Source organism: Hemitrygon akajei, chromosome 8, assembly GCF_048418815.1.
Source record: "Hemitrygon akajei chromosome 8, sHemAka1.3, whole genome shotgun sequence".
Taxonomy (NCBI): domain Eukaryota; kingdom Metazoa; phylum Chordata; class Chondrichthyes; order Myliobatiformes; family Dasyatidae; genus Hemitrygon; species Hemitrygon akajei.
The window spans coordinates 96,826,771-96,848,478 of NC_133131.1; the positions used below are offsets into that span (position 1 = coordinate 96,826,771).

At 40.7% G+C, this 21,708-nt stretch overlaps 1 protein-coding gene across 5 annotated transcripts in view; it reads left to right on the forward strand.

Annotated features, from left to right (window-relative positions):
• The window catches only part of calcr (calcitonin receptor), a 249,152-nt gene that overhangs the window by 168,427 nt on the left and 59,017 nt on the right, over window positions 1-21,708 (forward strand). The gene's annotated exons all lie outside the window — the stretch shown is intronic.

Genomic DNA, 21,708 nt, shown 5'->3' on the forward strand with positions numbered 1-21,708 from the left:
CCTAGGTCTCCTGCTGGTTCTTCCAAGGTGAAAACGTCCTTTAGTTCATCCCGGAGTGTGTGGTGGTACAGAGTGGCCAAGGCTTCCCCTGTTCCAGTCGCTCTCTTGGGGTTCCTCTCTCAAAGCTCCTTGGTGTTCAAACTCCAACTGTTCAGTTCCCTTCAGAGCATGAAAAAGTGGCCTAATAGGAGAGGACAGTGGATCATGGAACAAAGGAAAGAAGGTGGTCAGGGGATCCAATGGGAGGAATGTGTGGATGGTGGACAGATCTGGAGGGGATGGGGCTCATGTGATAAGTGGAGTGGTTACCAAAAGTAGAGATCGATGTTCATGCCATCAGGCTGGATACTACCTAGACAGAATATGCTGTTCTGTTCTCTCCTCTTTCTTTTTAGACCTGATGAAGGACCTCAATCCAAGATGTCCGCTGTGCATTTCCCTCCATAGGTGCTGCCTGATCTGTTGAGTTTCTTCAGTGTTTTGTGTGTTGCTTCAGATTTCCGGCATCTCTTGTGGCCCATTATCGTGTGCAGGCTAGTCCTAAAGAAAGAAATAAAGAACAGTGTCATTGTAAGGGTGGTGAGATGTGTTGAGAACTCTCTCTCAGGGTGATGCCATCTTTGGCATGAAGAAGATAAGATATCGGGGCAGAATTAGGCCATTCAGCCCATCTAGTATTAGCTCTGCTAATTCATTATGGCTGACCCAATCTCCACATATCCCTTCATGCCCTGACCAATCAAGAATCTATCAACCTCTGCCTTAAATATTGATAAAGACTTAGTCTCCACAGCTGCCTGTGGCATAGAATTCTACAGATTCACCACCATCTGGCTAAAGAAATTCCTCCTCATCTCCGATCTAAAAGGATGCTCCTCTATTCTGAGGTTGTGTCCTCTGGTCTTAGACTCTCCCACCACAGGAAACCTTTCACCATGGCAGAGTTGTAAGCAGGTGATGGAAGTATTAGCAACACTGCAGCTTAGCAGCTTGCCATTTGGCTAGAAGCTAGTGAATGAAGTCAGTGGCACCAGTTGACGGGGAGACATGGGTTTTCAGAATGAATGAGTTGTTTATGCAGAGGAGATAGGTAGTCCAAGCCTAAGGAAAGAATAATTAGAGCTGAGTTAAAAGGCTTATCTTGTCAGTAGGTTGAAATATTTTCTTGCTTACAGCCATGCACAATAATCCAGTCACCATCTCTCTACACAGTCAAGTTGGCAACTTGCCCTGCTGTGGTCAGAAAAATGATGGATTTTTGTGACCTGTGACTGTCACTAACAGCATGCAGCAGCAGTTGCCAGTGGACAGATGCAAGCCTTTTTTAAATGGCATCAGCACACTGTATTGATGTTGTGGTAAGTCAGAACTGAACAATGCAAGGAGTGCTGGCAGACTTCCTGATTATTCAAAATAATTGGAGAGACAAATTAGTCTTTGTTTTGCCTACATAATCTAGCTCCTCCACTAGAGTACGTAGTTACTTTTTGCATAAAAAAGCCATAAATCATGCACAAAGTAATGCTATGCTGCCAACATTTCCTGAGCCAAAGGTGTAGTAGTTTGAGCAAACTGGCCTTGCACATGAACATAGAAGAGTACTGTACTGTAGAGGGAACAGGCCCTTCAGCCCACTATGTCTACTCAACCATGAAGCCAATCTAAACCAATCCCACCTGGCTGCACATTGCCTGCATCCGTTGATTCCCTGCCTGTTCCTGTGCATCTAGATGCCTCTTAAACGTTACTTTCAAATCTGCTTCCACAACCTCCCCTGGCAGCGTATTTGAGGCAGCAGCCATTCTCTGTGTAAGAAAAATTTCTCTTGTGACATTCATCCTCTCATATTAAACTTCTGACTTCTAGCATTCCACGTTTCCCACTCTGGAAAAAAGATTATGACTATCCTACCAATAGTTCTGATAATCTTATCTATTTCTATGAGGTAATACCTGACACACTGACACTCTGGAGAAAACAGTGCAAGTTTGTCCAACCCCTCCTTTTAAGTGATGCACTCCAATCAAAGCAACATCTTTGTGAACCTCTTCTGCACCTTTTCCAAAGCCTCCACATTTTTCCTATGGTGAAGTGATCAGAACTCCAAGAGTGGCCTGGACAAAGTTTGATACAACAGCAACATGACATACCATTTTTTAAACTCAATATCCTGAACAATGAAAGCCTTTTTTTAAGCACCTTGTCTACTCGTATGTCCACGTTCAGTGAGCTGTCTACTTCCACCCAAAGATCCCTCTGTACATCAATGTTCCTAAGGGTCTTGCCGTTTACTGTATACTTCCCTCTTGCATTTGACCTCACACTTGTCTAACCTGAACTTCATCTGCCACTTCTCTTCCCAAATTTCAAATGGATCCATACCATGCCATAACATTTGAAAACTTTCCTTGCTATTGATAGCTCTACCATTTTTGTGCAAACTTCAGTTCAAATTTTAAAGTATATTTATTATCAAAGTATATGCAATGTATGCGACCTTGAGATTTGTTTTCCTGTAAGCAGACACAAAGCAGAGAAAATAGAACCCATTTAAAGAAAACCCCACACAGTAAGATCATCAAACATGCAATGTGTAAAAAACAGAACAAATCGTGCAAACAATAAAAAGTAATTAAACGACATTAATGATACCTTCTCCAAAAGTGAGCTCACAACCACAGAGCTGATGAGGTGAGTGAAGTCAATCCAGGAGCCTGATGGTTGCAGGCCACAAGTGCAGAAATCAGCTCAGCACTGATGCATTTTGATCAAATTGTGCAAATTAGTAAAAAAGTAGACAGAAACATAAGAAACATCAACTGTAGAGTCCCCAAATAAGAGTCCACAGCTGCAGAGTGTGTTCAGCGCTGAAGCGAATGAAGCCTGTCCGGAAGCCCAATGGCTGCCGGGTGAAGCGGGTGGTGTGGGACCCAAGACTTCTGCACCTTCTGCCCTCCAGCAGCAGCAAGAAGAAACTGATCAAGCGCCGGCACGTCACTGAACACCTGTTCATTTTCCGCTCTCATCCTTGACAATTTTAATCTTGCTCAGTGCTTTAATTGGCACAAAGTAATGGAGCTGACCACGGTCGCCATTAGGAAATGAAGCAGCAAACACCCCCCAGAAATGGCCACATTCCACTCTCATCCCCGCCGAATTCCCCCAGAGGCTGAAGAGGCAACAGATCATTTAGTCAGTTCAAAAATACATCCTTAAAAGAGAAATTACAGGCTGGAGATTGGAGCTCAGGAGAGGAAGAATACTTTGTCGTGTTGTGAGCTGTCTGCAGGAGTGTCACCTTTAGTTGCTGGTGCCACCTTGCCAGAAGATCTGCAAAATTATCAATCAGAATGCAAATATTTTCATCCAGATCACTTAGATCATCACAAACAACAGAGGTTCAAGCTCTGATCACTGTGGAACACCACTAGATATAGTCAGAAAGAACACCATTCTACCACTTACCTCTGTCTTTTATGACCAATCATATTTTGGATCCAGTTTACCAACTCAACATGGATCCCATGTGACTTAATCTTCTCAACCGCCTTACCATGAGGGAAATTGTTCAATTAACCTCCCTTGCATAAAGCATTGCTGACTATCCCTGATAGGTCCATGCTTTTCCAAACATGAATAATTTCAGGACCTAAGAAACTTGTGCAGTTATCTCCCTATTACTGATGCAAGGCTCACCAGCCAATAACTTTTTGGTTTGTACCTGTTACCCTTCTTAAGCAAAGGAACAACTTTGGCTGTTCTCCAGTTGTCTGGCATCTTGCTCAGGGCTGAAGAGAATACAAAGATCTCTGTCAAGGCCACAACAATCTCTTCCTCTTCTCCTGGGATATATTCTATCATGCCTTTCAGATTATGTTCATTTAAATAACAAATACATTTTCCAAGGTAACAAATGTGAAAGTAAACCTGTCCAGATTCTGATTCTGCTTCTCTCTAAATTCTGCATTATCAAAAAAGCAAATCTTTTGAAGAAAAACAATGCTGACCTTTATTGGTTTTGATTACAATGTTCAAATAGCTTTAAAAGCAACTCATAATGATGCAGAAAAAAGCGAGGTGGGGAGTTAATCGATAATTACCAATGCTTACAATAGTATTGATATTTGTAGTAGCAGTATATTTAGATGAAGTAATTCACACATAACCTAGTCACAGATGATCTTCCTTTCCATTGAAGTCTAAAGAAAGGCTAGCAGATGTGAACAAGTCAATTTTCATCACAATGATGTACATAGAAAGAAACATCTGATTTTCATGAAACATTTTTAACTCAGCAGCAGTGTTTAATTCAAAGTGCATCAATACAGTGTGAAAGATACAATTTCACCTTAAATGTAAAATTTACAGTCGCTTTTCATTGGATTGATACCTTCAGGAAACAGGTGGTATTTTGGTTGCCTCCAAGCAAACTATGCAGTTTTCTTCCAGTACGTTAAAGAGGAAGATCCTCGGGGAATTTTCAGTCTTTTATTGAAAATAACTGCCAAAACATGTTTGAATTAAAAACATGCTCTATGCATCCGGAAATGTGAATCACACATCGTACATTTGCACAGAATGTCACTTTTTTTTTCAAAAGAGTGAGAAAGCAAGATTGCAGGTGACTGAGCCAGATGTTTTAGTCAAGGCACATGATGTAAGAGCAGGATAGTAATGAAAACAGTAATTTGGTTTCAGCTAGAGTACTACATTGGAAACAATGGCAAAGGTAGAAACAGGGAAGAGGTCCTGTTGGGTAAATATGGGGAGCTAGGCTGAAAGTTAAAAAGGAGAAACTCAAGGGTTGTAATCTTTAGATTACTTATAATGCCACACACTTGAAAAGGTAGGAACGGGAGGATAGAGCAGGTAAGCCTGTGGCTGAGTAGCTGTTGGGGGGATTCAGAATCTTGGATCATTCGGATCGCTTCTGGTTCGGACAGGACAGGTTGCACTGTTCTGGAGGGAGAACAATATCCTGGCAGGGAGATTTGCTAGAGCTACTTGGGAGGGTTTAGAGTGGCAGGAGTGCGACCTAAAGTTGTAGGTGCAGGACAGGGATCAAGGAAGGTGTGATAGGAAAAAAAAACTGTGCTTATTTTAATACAAGTATCCTGACAGGTAAGGCAGATGAATTCAGGGCATGGATAGTCACATGGCACTGGGAAATTATAGATATTGCAGAAGCAGTATTGAGGGATGGGCAGGACTCCTGACTCAATGTTCCAGAGTACTGGTAGGTGTAGAGGTAAGAGAAAAAGGGGAGCTGCATTTTTGTAATACGTGCAGATAGTATCCTTGGGCTTCATGAGATTTTAGTGCTAGAACTGAGAAATAAGAAGGGGAAGATCACTTTGATAGGATTGTATTATAGACCCCTCAATCATCGGCAGGAATTAGAGAAGCAAGTATGTAGGAAGATCAATGAGAGCTGTAGGAATAATAAGAACGTAATAGTAGCTGGTTGTAGAGGGTTGTTTTCCAGATTGCTGGCCCGTGACCATTGGGATGAGAATATAGTTACCATAATTAGTAAGTTTGGTGTTGGCACTAAAATTAGCTATGTGATGAATAGTAAGGAAAGTTGTCTAAGGTCGCAATGGGACCTAGATCAATTGGATAAGTGGGCAGATGGAAGTTAACTCACAAGTGATGCATTTTGGGAAGTTATGCCAGGGCAATGCACTGTTAATGACAGGGTCCCAGGGTGCATTACAGAACAGGGAGATCTAGCCTTAAAAGTAATTAGTCCCTTGAAGATCATGACACAGTTAGACAAAGTAGTGAAGAAGACATATGACATGCTTGCCTTCATTAGATGGGGCACTGAGTACAAGAGTTGGGATGTTACTTTGCAGCTATACAAGACGCTGGTGAGGTGACACCTGGAATATTACGCATAATTCTGATCATAATACTACAAGAAAGATGCCATTAAACTGGAGAGAGTGCAGAAAGAAAATCACAACAGATTTTGCTAGGACTGGTAGGCTTGATTTATAAGTAGAGACTCGACAATCTGGAATTGTTTTCTTTGAAGTGAAGAAATATGGGAAGTGACCTTATAGAGGTTTATAAAATCATGAGGGGTACTTATATAATGGATTCACACTTTCTTTTCCCTGGGTGGGAGAGTATATAACTAGGGTGCATAGGTTTGAGGTGAAATGGGGAAGAATTAAAGAGGACCGGCAAGGCAAGGTCTTCTGCACAGATGATGGAACATATCTGGAATGAGCTGCTAGAGGAGGTGGGAGAACCAGTACAACATTCAAAAGGATAAGAAAAGCTTATAGGGATATGGACCACATGCAGGCTAGGGGAACTAACTCAGGACAACACATTGGTTGGCATAGACGAAACGGGCCTAAGAGTCTTGTTCCATCCTGTACAACTCTGACTGATGTCTCTGAGAAGTTTACGAGGAATGAGATGTCAGCTAGGAGTACAGAGCAGAGAATGATGCAAAGATCATAAAAATTTAGCAAGAGAATAGATTGGATTAGATTATATAAACATTCTTCTAGTTCAGGAGTTAGCAACCTTTTTATGCCATGGACCCCTACCATTAACCGGTGGGTTTGTAGACCCCCGGTCTAGCTCAATAGTGAAGCCTGGGGAGCATAATCTTAATAGATAATGCAATGATATTATGAGGGGAATGGAGAAGATCACTGGAGCTTCCTTTCCTTTAAAGAAAGTTGACTAATCAGAGGATAGAACCTGAGCAGAGGAAAAAACTTGTTTTCACCAAAAGGTGGTGGATTCTGAAACTTTTTGCCTGAAAGGATGGTAGAGGCAGAAATGCTCCTCACATTTAGCAAATACCTGGGCACACTTACGTCATAGTTTACAAGGCAACAGGATTGGTGCTGACTAGTGGTATTTAGCAGGATAACCCTTTCTCAGCTTACACAGATGCAGTGGGTCAAACAATCTACTTCTATGAGTGCATGAATGAGCCTTCAGAGAAGGATGGGGGGGTGCAAGGTGTCACGGTGTAATCAGTCTTCAACACTTTAGACAAGCCTAATGCCCTGATTGCTTGGCAAAGGTGAGATGCAGGGTTCACTACTTCTAATCCAGCACACCTCCCAAATTCTGTGGGTCTGCATATTTTCAGAGTATGAATCGCTCCATTGTTGCAAATGAAAAGCTGGTTCTTTTGCACTTGAACTTCCTTTACTGGCCCATGCCTAAGTTCTTCAGCTAGGAGTTCTGCTTCTCACCCGTCTTGCCTACCAAACCACCTCTAACTCTGGGAGACGTCTCTTGCAGGCGGCTGCCTTACGAAATGCACTAGACGTCCGCACAGATACAGCACTGATGGATTTACAAGAATACAGTGTGGAACCTTTCTACAAAATGAAAAGCAGTGACCTAAATGAGATTGTTTTAGAGCTTTAATACCAACATATTACTCAATTCAAGTTACTTCAGATGTTTATTTTAAAGAGGGCATGTTGTCCCCAGCTGGAGCTATGGTAACAAAGGGTATTTGTTATATTCAGTAATGTAGGGGAAAGATGGGCTGAGCTCGAGTGGAGGCATCCAGTTCCTGTCAGTTTAGTCGGGGCTTTGATTTGTGGTAGTCTTGAAAATTATTGGGCACTTGCCAGTGCAGTCCAGGGGGATCTTCTATACTTGGCAGTTGAAAGCAAACTTATGAATCTGATGACTTATTTATTTTTTATCATTGGCGGTTTTGTGCAGGAATCTATTTTGCACAGCACATCCAGTGATGAGCAGATATCCATATTTCCTGCAAGTCTAGTTGCGAGGGATTAATGTTTTGTGGTTGGGAAAGGGGAGAAGGTTGTTGGCAGAGAGGTGGGGAAGGGGCTCATCTGTGTATTTATGTTTCCTGGCAATAAGATGAGACAATCGATAGAAAGTGGATCATGTGGATCAGTCTGAAGATAACTCACATGTTGAATTGTGCCAGACACAAAACTGGAGCGGGCACTTCCGTGTACTAGTCATGCTTTCTTGGCATCAGACAGGCACCAAATGATGTCATTATTTGTACAGAGATGATTCCACGCATACCAACATAAACTGGATCAGAAAACTCCACAAATAAGACTGACATGGAACAGCCTCGGAATTAGAGGAACTTTGTGCTAGACTGTTGTTTTCGGTCATTGTCTGAAGAACACTGTGCTCACATGGGAAGACTTGGCCATGCACTTTCAGAACTGAATGTAAGCTCCTCAAGCACCTTCCAAACAAAGTCCACAGAAAAACCTTCCTAAAATCTCTGCCACCCCTCACAATCTGCAGCTCACTGCAGCACCACAGATCTCACTTGATTTTGCATTTGCTATGAAGCTATTCATCTAATTTCTGAAGTGATGTGCCCATGAAGTATTTTCTTATTGGCCGGGGGGTTTGTATGAGTAGGAAGGTATGCACTCCCACAGTGGTACAGAAGGTGGGGTGTTAGGTTATGAGGAGAATTTATGTATGGTTGTTTGCATGTTTCCCAGAAGAACATGCTATTCCTTCTTCCTGCGGGGATCTAAAATCATCTTGGCAGCCAGCGCTACCTTCAGGATGAACCCTAGGTGAAAACTTGCCCTCTACTTACTCAGTTGTTTCTACTGAACCACTTTCCAACCACAGCAGTTCAGCATCGATACACAGATATCAATGCAGGGTCAGGGCAGTTGTGAAATATGGTACAGATCTCTCCGGGATGAGATTTTATTGGCTGCACCTGCCCAGCTCACCCAGCAGAAAACACCACTCTGGCAAGGAGACTTCATCAGTCGTTTAGCAGGACAGGGTCAGCGGCCCATGCCAAAGGAAGAGCAGTAAGCTGACCTGGGATCTGAGAGCCGTGAGGGACACCCTGGAGAGCAGCAAGAGCAAGAGGTGCTGGAGGATGAAGGCTACCTTGCAGCTGTCCCCATCCAGCATTTGTGGCCTCACTTCTGAGCTAAGTCATGGGAAAAATGATTAAGGGTGTCCATAATGGAGAGATAACTTTTACAAGGAGTCTGCAAGATAAAATTTCCCAGTGGAAACCAAGGGAGCCTCTGCACAATGCAATCATTATATTGACAGTACATCAGTAACCACTCAGGAGTGAATGACTGAATTCCCGTTCCAGTCACTTCAACGTCTTGCCACAACACCTCTTTAATTTTTGGTGAATGAAACCTGGATTTCCACTCCCAAAGTGTAAATGACAACTTGCAGATTGCCTTGCAAATCCTTGTGGGATTGTAAAATTTCTTTCTATATTGCTCAGTTGTACTGAGTTTTTTTTTGCAAACAAAAAAAAAGCCTTGGATATATATTTGAAATAATCAAATGTGTTGGAAACACTTGCAGTCAGTCTTCATCTGTTGAATGTTGATATTTGGGGTTGAAGACTTCTTCAGAACTCACTGTGAAAAGGCATCAGTGTTACAGAGAACTGAGTGGGCTTGCCATGAATCATGTGCAGCAGTTAGGAAATTGAATGGTATATTCTGTATTGCAAGAAAATTTGGGGCTAATTTTGTTGAGTCCTGATGAAACACCATATGGAATGTGTGCACTAGGTCTGGTCGACCTCTCTCCGGAAAGATATGCTTGGGATAGAATGCATGCAATTCAGGCTCATTCCTGGGATAACAGGTTAATCTGAGGGGAAATGAAGAGATGAGAGTGTACTCCTCAGAGGTGACCTTACTGAAAATCACAACAGTTTTAAAGAACTTGACAGGATGATGGATTGAACAACAAACAGCACAACACAAAAACCTTTGCAACACACACAAGATGCTGGAGGAATTCAGCAGGCCAGGCAGTTATGGAAAAAAGTACAGTTGATGTATTGGGCTGAAACCCCTCGGCAGGACCCTGGCAAGGTGAAGGCCAGGGCACTTGCCAACCTATGTAAAAAATCTTGCCCTGCACATCTCATAGAACAACATAGCATAATACAGGGCCTTCAGCCCATAATGTTGTGCTGACATTTTAACCTCCTCTACCTTTTCCCTCCCACATAGCCATCTATTGTTCTTTTATCCATGTGCCTAATGTATCTGTCTGCACGAATGATCAAACCCCTGGCAGCATGATGCATGCACCCCCCACTCTCTGTGTTAAAACCTACCACTGACATCCCCTGCCTCTATATTTTCCTCTAATCACTTTAAAATTATGGCAAAATTATAACCTACACAACAACCTTCTGCACTATCCACAACACCATCAACCTTCATGTCATCTGCAAATTACCTAACCCACCCTTCCACTTCCTCATCCAAGTCATTTATAAAAGTCACAAAGAGCAGGGGTGTCAGAACAGATCCCTAAAGAACACCACCAACCTCCAGGCTGAACATCTACCACCATCCTTTGCCTTTTGAAGGCAAGCCAATTCAGAATCCATGCAGAAAAGTTTCCTTGGATCTAATGCGTGCTGACTTTATGAATGAGCCTACCACAGGGGACCTTGTCAAAAATCTTAAAACCCACACACGCTACATCCATTGCTCTACCTTCATCAATGTGTTTTGTCACATCCTCAAAGTATTCAATCAGACTCAAGACATGACTTGCCCCTCACAAAGAAAAGATGACTGTCCCTAATCAGACTATGCTTCTCCAAATGCCCATAAATCCTGTCTCTAAGAATCCTCCCCAATAGTTTTCCCACCACTGACACAATACTGACTAGTCTGTAATTCCCAGGATTACCTCCTGTAAACTCTCTCCACACCTTCAATACTCAACATCTCTATGCTGAGCAAAAGATTCTGACTGTCTACGTGATCTATCTTCAGGATCAGTCTCTCAGAATTTTATAACCTTCGTTCAGCTCTTCCCAAAGTCTCTGATGCTCCAGATAAAATAATTCAGGTTTGTTAACCCTCTCCTGATAGCATATGCTCTTTAATTCAGACGGAATCCTGGTAACTCTTCTGCACCCTCTCCAAAGTGCCCATACCCTTACTGTAACTGAGTAATCAGAACTGCACACAGTGCTCAAACTGCAGCCTGGCTGAAGTTTTATACGGCTGCAGTGTGACTTCCTAACTCTCTATATAGTCAACACTCTGATTGATGAAGGCAAGAATGCCATATCCTTCTTTATCAGTTTGTCTACTTGTGTCGCTGTGGTGAACTACATATACCTGTCTGGACACGCCCCCCCCCCCCCCCCCGCTGACTGCTCCTGTGGCTCCTCCCACTGACCCCGGTATAAAGGCGATTGGAGACACCGCCCCGGCCTCAGTCTCCAGGATGTAGTGCGGTGGTCAATTGCTGCTTGTTCTTTCTTCCAGCCAATAAAAGCCTATATCTCGCCTCACGTCTCAGAGAGTTATTGATGGTGCATCAGTCTCCACTTTCACAGAGCTATGGACATGGAAGTCAAGATACTGTTAAGGGTCCTGCCATTCACTATGTACTCTGTACTCACACTGGATGCCCCAAAGCGCAACACTTCGCTTTTGCCTGGATTAAACTTATCTGCTATTTTTCTTCCTATATTTGTAACTGATTTAATCCTGCTGCATTGATATTTCTCACAAGGGAGAGGATAAAAGTATTTCTGGGAAATGAGTGCCACCTCTTCGTATTTCTATATATTCCCATATTTCATTATGACATAGAAGGAAGCCATTTCAAACAACTTCACTGAGATGATTCAAGACAGAGATCAAAAGCTGTTTTTTTGGAAATAAAAAAGTGAATGACACAGCTAAAGTCATCTCACGTTGTTTCTTGTACTACTGTGCACGTATCTATTTGAACAGCATATGCATGTTCCCTTGCATGATATCGGGAGACATCTCTCTATCCACTTCAGTATCTGTCTGCCCAGATACAGGATCTTGACCCAAAATGTCCTGCTACAATTTCTGCCTGACCCACTGAGTTCCTGCAGCTTTTTGTGCAATGCTCCAGAATCCGAATCTGCTGTCTCTCGTGGTTCTGTCTGTTCAGTGGCAGCCAAGGGAGTTTGTCCTAAAGGGCTGATAGTCTTCTCTGAATGCTGTGCAATAAAGCATTGAGAATTTATAAAATTCAGTGGAGTAAAATCATTAGGAATTATATTGGTCCCATTTTAGGACTTGTTTCAAGGTGAAAACTACCCTAACAGCACTTCAATCTGGAATTCGACTAATCTGCATTTTTTTCAGAGGATGTAAGTGGTTATTTGTGCTAAATGAAGCAAAGTCATTGTGTAACAAAGATGGCTGCAAACCAGTTTAACTTAAATTCTATTAGTAATTTAACTTCTTATTTTTTTCCAAATGCAAGTACAGTATTTGCAAATATGGCAAAATTTTGGAACATTTATTGGTTTATATCCCTTTATAAAAATATAGTTTAAATAATTGTTTATATATTTTTATGTACACACTAAAGTTAAAAATTGAGAAATGAATATAATACTCTGCTGAAGTTGAGCAATTACATTTATGCCCCTGATTCCTGTCATAACCCATTGACAGCAGTTAGTTTTACATTAGTGAACCTACCTACAAGATGAGTATGGTTCATGTCAAGATTAAGGGCTGAATTTGTTGAGCAAACTCTACCTAAGCAGCTCACATATTAGGCGTAGTCACTTAATGACAGTGTCAATTGATCAACTACTCAGAGTTTGAATCGCACCATGACCACTGTGGAATTGAACTGAATTCAATGCAGTTGGTAATTTTTGAGCTGGCGATTGTACAGTTTTGTCAAGCATTTCATTACCGTATCCAAGGTCAAAACGGAAAACCAAAGAAACCCAAAGAATGTAAGTAGATGAACCATCCAATAAGTGGATGTCCTGGCAACAGCTCCTACATCATCAAAGGAATAAAATTTGAATTCTGAATATGTACGACAAAAAGCATACCCAGGCAAATGAATTGAATTGAAAGCCAGCCAAACAGAAATGCATCTTGAGGCATACGAGCTTCGATGACTACTGAGGACAACACATTGGGGATATTCAAACAATCAAGACTATGGTGAAAATATATAAAACCCCAATTATACATTTGAGATTGTTTCTAACCTATACAGCTTGTAAGGGTCAATCCCAAGAGAAGGAAACTTACACTTAATTATCTGTGTTTTAAATGACTGAACTTATTGTGAATTGAGTTGCCACATTAGTATAGGCAAACAATCAGATATCTACATGGAAAAGAGGAGTCAAATCCCTGTTTAAAATTGTATCTTCAATATTGCCACAAGAGAAAAAAACATTAATATACCTACATTCAGGATAATATGGTCTGAATGTAACATCAAATGCTCTTAAAGTGAATGTTACAGATTTTGCTAAACAGTTAAGATGTTAACAATATTTAAGCTAAATGTGGCCGAAGAGTTTAAAACTAGGGTGTACAGATTCACTCTTGCCTTTTATGGAAGAGGTGAAAGGCATTTTCCTTATTCAGAGGGTTGCGAATGATAGAAATTTGCTCCTGTAGCAGGTCCGGGTGTTCAACCTTTAATTATATTCAAGGATGAGATCAATGGATGTCTGGGTCCACTGAGAAGCAAAGAATATGTAATAAAATGGAAAGATAGATTTAAAGGACTGAATTAGATACAGCACTGAATGGAAGTGCGGAGTCAAGGAAGCAGTTGTACTACCTCCCCGTGTCTATTCATCGCCATGTTCTGTTGACATAGTTCCCTTGGTACCATGTTCATTTGCGGAGGTGGCAATTTGGAGAACCACTCCACCCTCAATATGATCAGGACCTTCAGCATCTCCCAGGCATTTGAGATGGTTAAATGGACTCCAAATCCTCATTCTTTACTTTTTGATGTCTGTGTCAGCTTGTTGAAATGAGTTCATCAAAATATACCATTTACTACAAAACAGTTAAAACAATTACAATAATCTTCCACAAAATATATATTAACAATTATTAGGGGAGAAGAATGGGAAAAGAGAAATGTCTATAGCTACTCCTGGCAATGGTGACCTTCTTTTCTTGGTTATAGTCTAGTAGGTGCTGAACACTGTCCAGCTGCTCCCATGCAGGGAAGGATTAAAAAACTGGATGGAAAAATGAGGAGATAATATAAATACCTTAAAGTGCTGAAAAATATATGCTCCTCGGAATTGCTGGTCAACCCAACCTCTGCCCAGTGCTGCAAATCATGACATGTCAAACAAAACACGAGATTTAATGTTTGCTAACTTGGACAAGAAAAACCGAGAGCACGTTGTTCCACAACAGGTGTGTCCTGTTGGCTGGTCACGGAACACCGCTGGCCATAGACCTGGCCACATGCCGTGCAGGCCCTTTGGCTCCTTCTCAAACTAAATAGCTGAATGCAGTAGAACAGTAAATCTAGTTCAGACAGCAGAGACATTTGGGAGAAATGCAATGTAAATACCTCTTCAAGAAATCTGATTTTAAAACTTTTCCTTGAAAATAACTTGCTCTTACATTTTCTTTGTGGCTATAATGCAGCATTAACACTGAGTGCACCAGCGTATTATATTGGCATTATGGTCTCGGACTGCTAGTGTTCACATTGCAAACTGAGATTATAGTGGACACAACAATCTGATAACTTGGTTAAGGTCAGCCTCATGTCATAATTCAAAGTTCTACTGCCACATTAGAAAAACATACAGTCATGATCGAATTACCATCAACTGAAGTAATTGTGATGTGCTCCCTGTTATATTCTCTAAATAACTACACCAAAAATTTACAATTCTGGCTATAAGCTACATTAACTTTGGAAGCATACAATCCTTGTCATAATGTTAATGATAAAAGGGCATTCACAACATACTTATCTGTCAGTTCAATTGAGATCATCTATCTTAAATGTCAACTGATAATTAAATCCAGCCAAAAAAACAACATTGCAGATAATCCCAGAGATCAGATCTAGAAATAAGGCAAATTTTTAGATGATTACACTTCACCAGTTGCAACAGAACTGTTTTTAATTTTGATTACAATTGTCCAAACAAAGTCTAAACTCTACATAAATGGAAAATTTTCTTGTTAATTTTTGGGTGTAATTGGCTCACTGTTTGTTGTAAAATTAAAATTACAATTTGCTTTGAAAGAATAAGCAAATTTATTCCAAGAATCTTTACTATTGATTTTGTAAACAAATGAAGTTGATTCAGGTGAAATAAGTTTTGTTTGAAACGATTTAGTTGGCAAAAAAGAATTGATTGAAGCTAAAAGAAGCGTGTGATATTAGAATGAAGGTGCACCTGAATCCAAATAGGCATTTACCCACACACTTGGTTTAGAATCCAATGCACTAGTACTATCCCTTCTAATACCCAGAACAAACACAAGTTATCACTGGATTACAAGGGAACATGGCATAATCTAAATGAAAGTTGAATTAATTCATTTGGGGAAACATGAATAAAGTATAATTTTGGTTGAAAACAATAAGCAACAGACTTACGTAAGTCAGTAAACACAGTCACCTCAGGGGGTGCTAGAGCACAAGTAGATCACGAGGACCCAAACATACAGAAGCAGGAGCAGGCTATTCAGCCCCAAAAGCCTGGCTCAATTTACTCAGGTGGATTTATACTAGTCCTCATCTCCTTTTCTGCGCCCGATACATGAATTCCCCAAACTTTCAAAAAAATTATCTAACTCCTCTTCAAATACTTCCAGTGATCTAGCCACACAATGCTCTTAGACAGAGATTAGAGGTTCACCAAGTTGTTATGCACCTCAACTTTAAGTGATCACTCCCCTACACCCCCTCATTCCAAGACATTCAGCAGTTTCAAAAGGAAAAGAGGGTAAATTTCAGATAAATTTCAGATAAATTTCAGATAAATTTCAGATAAATTCTTTTTCATTTTTAGTCAAAAGAAAGGGAAAAGCATAAGGATAATAATAGAGGATGAAGGAAACTGCTTGAAATCATGATAATGAGAAGAACAGAACTACTGCAAGCTAATACTCTTGGAAAAGAATGGCACTGAATCAAACAGAACAACTAAAGAAAATAACAGCAAACGGTAGAGATCTGCAATTTAAGTAGAAAATATTGGAGATTCATCAGAAGGCGTAAAATGAAAAAGCAAGTTAATATTTCAAGTGTGAGCACTTCTTCAAAACCAGGTAGAAGCTACTGTATGTCCACTGGATATCAACACCACCTACCAAAGTTTGTGATGAACAGGCTCTGGGGGATAAACTGTAGTCTGACATATTGTAAATCAGTTCAGAAATCCATAGTGTGCCAAAAACCTGCTCATGGAGGGCTCTGGCTTTCCTCTGTGTAGTATTACTGTCTGTCCTCCACTGACATACAAGGATGATACAGAGATATCACCAACCACTTAGTGAATTATAACCCCCACAAATAAACCTTCTGTTTCATTGTAGTTGAATCACCTGGTATTCATTCTGTACATTCAGTTTCTTCAGTGTAAGTGGCCTACTGCCTTTATCTTCTCTTGTACCAGGCAGAGGTATTTAGCAAACCAATTGTCTGTCAGAAAATTGTGTCTCAGAAAACTATTTTCAACTCACTAACATTTAGCAATTCTTCTGGACTAATTAATTTTTTTCTCTGTAATTGTTGCACTAATCACCTTTGGCTTCTACATATTACTGACTTAGAAAAATAATTGCATTTATTTTCCTAATTTCTGGTTGTCTGTATTTTAATTATAATTTTAGAGTAGCCTGAATGAACTTATTAGAATGTTATTTATTGAGATACTGTGTAGAATAGGTTCCAGCCCTTCGAGCCACTCTGCCCAGCAACCCCTCGCCTATTTACGGGAAAGTTTACGATGACCAATTAACCTAGCAACTGGGACATCTTTGGACTGTGGGAGGAAACTGTAGCGCTCTGAGGAAACCCATGTGGTCACGGGATGAACATACAAACTGCTTACGTACAGTGGCAAGAATTAAACAAGGGTTGCTTCTGTAACCACTATGCTACCATGCTGCCTTTTTAAATGTGCTTTCATATTTTTTTTTAAAAAATATATCCAGAGTCATAGAGAATTATAGAGGTGTACAGCATGGATCGAGGCCCTTTGGCCCAATGAGTCCATACCAACCACAATATCCACCTATCTAATTGCCCTTTGATTGATACCATTTTACCTGCTGCAACTACTTCCTCTGGTAACATCCATATACTCACCATCTTCTTTGTGAAAAAGTTGCCCCTCTGGTCCCTTTCAAAGATTTCGCTGCTTACCCCAATATAAAGTCGCTCTCATTCACTAACATTACAAGGAATAAAGACTTATTCTGGCCAACTTCTGTTAATAATTTGGGCTCTCTAGCCCTGGAACATCCTCGTAATTTTTTTTCTGCATTGTTTCCAGTTTAGCCACATCTTTCCTATAACTGGGTGACCAAACGTGTACCCATGAGTCCAAATGTGGCTTCACCAATGACTTATTCAGTAAATACAACAGTGTCCCAACTCCTATCTTCAGTGCCCTGACTGAAGAAGGCCAGTATGCTAAGCACCTTTTTCTCTACCCTGTCTATTTTCAATGAACAACGCAGTTGTATTCATGGATTCCTCTGTTCCTTTATGCTCCCTAGTTCCCTACGATTTATAATACAAGTACAACTCAGGTTTGACTTTCCAGACTGTATCACCTCACACTTACCTGCATTGAAACTCATTTGCCACTCCATGGCCCACTTCCTTAACTGATTCCCCCCTGTAATCTATGATGACCCTTTTTATTATCAATAGCAACACCTAATTTCATGTCATCTGCACTTGGTGATCAAACCTTGTGCACTTCATTGAAATTGTTTATATAAGTAACAAATAATGAGGGTCCCAACGCTGGCCCCTGCTGCACTCCTCTAGTCATTAGCCTCCATTCTAAGAAATAACCTTCAACTGCCATCCTCTGCTTCCTACCACCAAGCCAAAAATTGGTCCATCTAGCTAACTTTCCTTGGATTCCATGGGAACTAACCTTCCAGACCAGACTGACTTGCAAAGGTCCAAATAGATAATAACTGCTCCCCTACCTTCAATTGCATTTCTGTTAACTCAAGAACAAATGCTAAAAGGTTTATCAAACGTGATTTTCTACACACAAATCCATGTTGGCTCTTCCTTATAAGACTCTATGTATCTAAATGCTGAAGATGTTGTTTCTCAGAAATCCCTCTAGCAACTTCACCAGTGGCAAATGATGAAGTAAATATCTCCACAAGGTCCTCTGCAATTTCATCTCCACAAAGTTTGAGTTAGGCTTAGGGATTTATCCAACTGAGTGTGATATGGGGCTACAAGTACTTCCTCCCTGGCAATGTACATGCTCTCCAAATATCTCCACTTGTCTTATTTATCACCTGAGGAACCATGATTTTCTCAGTAAAAACTGAGCAGAAATCTTCATTAAAAATCCCATCCATCTCCTATAGCTCAAAGACATAGTTGATATCTACGAAGACTTACTTCCGCCCTAGTCACACTTTTACTCTTAATATATCTTCAATGATTCAATGATTCAAAGTACATTTATTATCGAAGTATGTATGCAGTATACAACCCTGAGATTCATATTCTCCACAGACAACCACAAAACATGGAAAACCATGGAATCCATTAAAAAAACATCAATTCCCATATATGCAAAAAAAAAACAAACTGCGCAAATAACAACAAGAATGAATGAGCAACAAAAACCTCTTGGGATTTTCCATAATTTTACCTGCCAGATCCATTTAATATCCTCTCTTTTGGCTCCTGGTTTCCCTCATAAATATATTCTTAGTATTGCACCCTCCCAAGTAGGTCCCTCCATATATTGACTCAGGAAACCTTCCTGAATACATTCACCAATTCCACCCCATCCAAGCTCTCAACACTTTGGGTGGCCCAGTCAATACCAGGGAAATTAAAATCTCCCACTAATACAACCTTATTATTCTTACAACCATGAGCAATTTCTCTGCACACCTGCTTCACAAGTTCATACCAACTATTGGGGAGAAGAATGAATACAACATCTCCAGAGTAATCCTCCCCTCTTTGTTCCTAACCTACCCATATGACCTCACTGGATGATGCTCTGAGACTATCATTTCCAGGCATTGCTATTACCTTCTTCCCTTATCTAGAAGGCAACAATTCTAACTTAACACTCGATGCCTTGATGGTCAGACTGAAAGGCCCATTTTTATTTATTTATTTTATATTTATTTGGAGATAGAGTACAGAGCAGGCCCTTCCAGCCCAATGAGCCACACCTCCCAGCAACCCACTTATTTAACCCTAGCCTAATCACGGGACAATTTACAGTGACCAATTCACCTACTAATTGGCACATCTTTAGACTGTGAGAGGAAGCTAGAGCACCCAGAGGAAGTCCATGTGCACACGGGAAGAACATATAAACTTTTTTACAGAGCGACTCTGAACTCTGATGCCTTGAGCTCTAATAGTGCTTTACTACCATGGTGCCCATTTCCAACGAGCTAAGACTCAAGAGTGGTGCACTTAAGTAAATCGATAACATTTGAATCTTATATGCAAACTGATGCATGTATGGAAATCATTGTAAGAGCTTACCAACATATTCAAATCTACTAAGCATGATGTGGTTTATTGCTCGTCAACTAGTACTGTGGAAAAAGAAGCTTAAACAAAATGTCAGAAAAAATATTGATGATAGAACAAATCAAAAGTGACACCAAAGTGTTCTATTTTTCATGAAAGATCTCAGAATAGGTATCAGCTTAAACAATGAGGAACAGATGGTGGTTTCATTACTCATGTTACTTAACAGGAGTCAGATTTTAAGGTGTAAATTAAAAGTGCCCATATATGTGCCAGCTCATCGCCTCTTGTCACACAGTTCATTTGGAAGTCAAAGCTGCTTCTGATGCAAGTAACATCTAATCTTCACATTGCTCACCCATTTACATGATGAGGCCTTTCAGTCAGCGCTGTCTGTGCTGTTCAGAGACTGCTCACCTCAATTTTTGATTAATATTCTAAGGACTTTGGTGTTGTGCCACAAGCAGTTCAGTGGTCAGGGCTAATGGGTATGTTCTCAGATGCAAAATCCTATCACCTGCACTTCCTGCTCTAACAGATACTTATCCCACTGCATCACTCACAGCAATCTCTACCACTCTGGGCTCATACCTATCTTTCTATGCTCCAATATTCTTACAAATACAAATCTCATAACACATTTCATAACAAATCTCATACAGCTACTCAACCTTAGCAGGCACCTTGCCAAAACAGATGATGGACATGACTTCTCTTTTATTGTTGGGTTAATTGGTGTGTAAACAATGGAAATGGTAGAGAACTGGTGAGAGTCAATTGTGACAAAACTCGACATTGTGACATAACTCTGAACTAGTGATCCAGCAGGAAGGTATACTGTTACTTTATATAACAGCCCCAGTTTTGACAGTCTCACTTTACAAAACGTAGATGTTGGCTTTAAAATGGAAACTATATGCAATGAACCAAAAACTCAGGTAAAAAGAAAAAATTAGTCTAGCTGTCAACTCCCTGGAGGACATGATCACAAACACGTTCTGTTACTGAGGATTTAGGTGAGGATCTAGAGAAGAAGACACAATATCACTCAGAGTCCTGCTGGAAAGCATATGCGAAAAGTCAAGGATTCTAGTTCCAACATTAAATACATAACATAGAACACAAGACAGTTCTGCACTAGACAGGCTATTCAGCCCACACTGCTCTCCTGATTGTAATCCGACTGAAGTATAGTTTGTCTATAGTTTGATGTAACAGCATGCTGTCCTTATTCATACTCTTCCAATGATATCTTCCATATCATATGCCTCCTTTACCATCTTATCCACTTTCAGTGAACTATGGACCTGTGTCTCAAGATCCTTCCTTATCTCAATGCTTCTAAGGGATCTACCATTAACTGTATACTTTCTCCTTTCAATTGACCTCCCAAAGAGCAGCACCTCACTCCTGTCCAGATTAAACTCCATCTGCTGCTTCTCCGCACATATTTGTAACTGGTCTATATCCCATTGTATTCTTAAACAGTCCTTTACAGTGTCCACAGCTCTGCCAATCTTGGTGTGATCTGCAAACTATCTGATCCACCCAGTTATATTTTCATCCGAAACATTGATATGTATCATGAACAACTGAGATTCCAGCACCGATCCTTGTGGAACACAACTGCTCATAGACCTCCAGCTAGAATAACTGCCTTCCAGCCCAGTTCTCTGTTTTTTATGGGCAAGTCAGTTCTGAATCCAATCTTGCAATTCACTCTCAAGCCCATGCAAATTTATCATCTGAATCAACCTACTATGAGGGGCTTTATCAAATGCCTTACTAAAATCCATGTCGATAACGCCAACTGTCTTACTCATTCAGCTTCTTTGTCACTTCCTCAAAATATTTGATCAAATTTGTAAGGAACGATGGAAAACCATGCAAGTGGGATTAGCATAGATAGTCATGATGATGGATATAGATGTAGTGGGCTATAGGGCCCTTGCCTATGCTGTACATCTCTGTGACTCTAGGAATCATTGGCGCAAGTCAATTTTATTTTCCGCCACTCCACCCCGCCCACTGTCATTAACACAGTCAGATTCTAAACTCACCTACACCCTACTGTTGATTTATGACAGCCAGCTTCCACATCTTTAAGAAGTGGGAGGAGACTGGAGTGTGTAAAGGAACCCCACACGGTCACAGGTGGAATACGCAAAGCCCAAACCGGAAGCATAACAAAGG